We start from the raw sequence: 1,642 nt of genomic DNA, 5'->3' as shown, positions 1-1,642 counted from the left end.
CTCTGGAAGCGGGTGACGCCGAAGTGTCATCGCGGAGGGCCTCTCTGAGTCCGGTGAGGCCAGAAGATAATCCCATTGACCCCCGAAGCTCCCAGTGTCTGGCTCCCGAGGAGAGCAGACAAAAGGGTCCGACACCGTCTGGTGTGCGATCGGATGTTTTGAGGGGGTTGGTGGGGCGAGTGGCCATCTCAGATGAACACCGTATGCTGATGAATACGGTGATGGAGAGAATCTCGTCCACCAAAAGCGGATTGCATGAAGTTTTTATGAGTCTACTGACAGGCTTTGAGGTACGTAAAATAATGTATGATAGTCCTGCACATGCTAGGTGTGCCCTGTGTAGATAGTAGCCCCTGAGACTCTGGTTGTCGTCGGAAACGACGACGAACAGAGGATCATATTCCCAGGTAATAGCCATACTGCCTCTATGTGCAGGTGATGGAAGCTCCGGTGGCTAGCCATACTAGAGGGTTTGCCCATTTAAAACGGCAGTTGGATGCGGCAGACGCCGACATCGAGCTTGTTAACCAAAGGCTTGACGAGGCACAGGGTAAGTGTCATTATCTGGTAAACGCCACATAGTAAGAGCAGCATGATGCCAGTATCTTTAATATGTTGTGACTGCAGATGGAGCTGCCACTGTTGAAGCCTTGCGGGCAGAACTTGCCCGAGCCAAGGAACAAGCAAGGTTTAGTAATGCAGCTACTTTGAAGGCGGCCGAAGAGTTGAAAACCGAGAAGGCCGCGCATGGCGAGAGCCGAGATAAGATGGCCAAGATGGCCATAGAATTAAAAGTCGCCGCCGACCGTTGCCGGGTTCTTGAAAAGGAAAACCTAGCGAAGGCATCGGACCTTGAGAAGTCTGCTGCGACGAGAAAAGACATCTGCTCTGCTACGAGGGCGAAGAAGGAGGAGCTGCGGGAAGCCGGGGATATTGTAGCCGGGAAATCCTTTATGTTGCGGAGGAAGTTAGGAGATCCACGGTATGCCTCTCTGGATCGGCTGTGGAGTTCGGAGGATGTGTATATGGATTTGGCGGCGAGCGCTGCCCATGCGGCCAAGTACTTCCAGGGTCAGACGGACCATGAAGTGGACCAGCTGTTTTGGACACAATTCCATTCTCCTGAGCGTCCGCTTTCATTGACTGACCAATTAGCCGAATGGGCTGAACTGAATAGGTTGTTCGGACTCGCCATGACGTCTGTTGTGGATCAGCTATGGCCGGAAAGGCCAAAACCGAACAACTATTTCAGCTTGGTGCAGCAGCTCCTTGACGTGGTGCCGCACATTAATGCGGTGAAGAGGTCGGCGTGCATAGAGGGCTCACGAATGGCCTTCGCCCGTGTTAAAGCATACTGGGCGGAGATGGATGCTACCACTGTTGCAGCGCGGGATTCGACCATAGGTCGAATGGCTGCTGAGCACTACTTTGAACAAGTTCTTGAGGGTGCTCGTTTGATAGAGACCCAATGCTCAAAAAATATTATGTTTGAGTGATATGTAATCTCATTGTAAGTGAAATGCTTTTATAAATTTTTATAAGGCTATTTTTATACTTTTGCCTGAAAGTAATATGATGCCTCCTGGGCGGCCGTTTATGTATACATGTGTATAACCTGAAAGATTGCAGCCGTCGGCTTCGA

The sequence above is a fragment of the Triticum dicoccoides genome, chromosome 6A (assembly GCF_002162155.2).
Source record: "Triticum dicoccoides isolate Atlit2015 ecotype Zavitan chromosome 6A, WEW_v2.0, whole genome shotgun sequence".
Lineage (NCBI taxonomy): Eukaryota > Viridiplantae > Streptophyta > Magnoliopsida > Poales > Poaceae > Triticum > Triticum dicoccoides.
The sequence above is the reverse complement of the archived record's forward strand: the minus strand, read 5'-3'. Positions refer to the sequence as shown.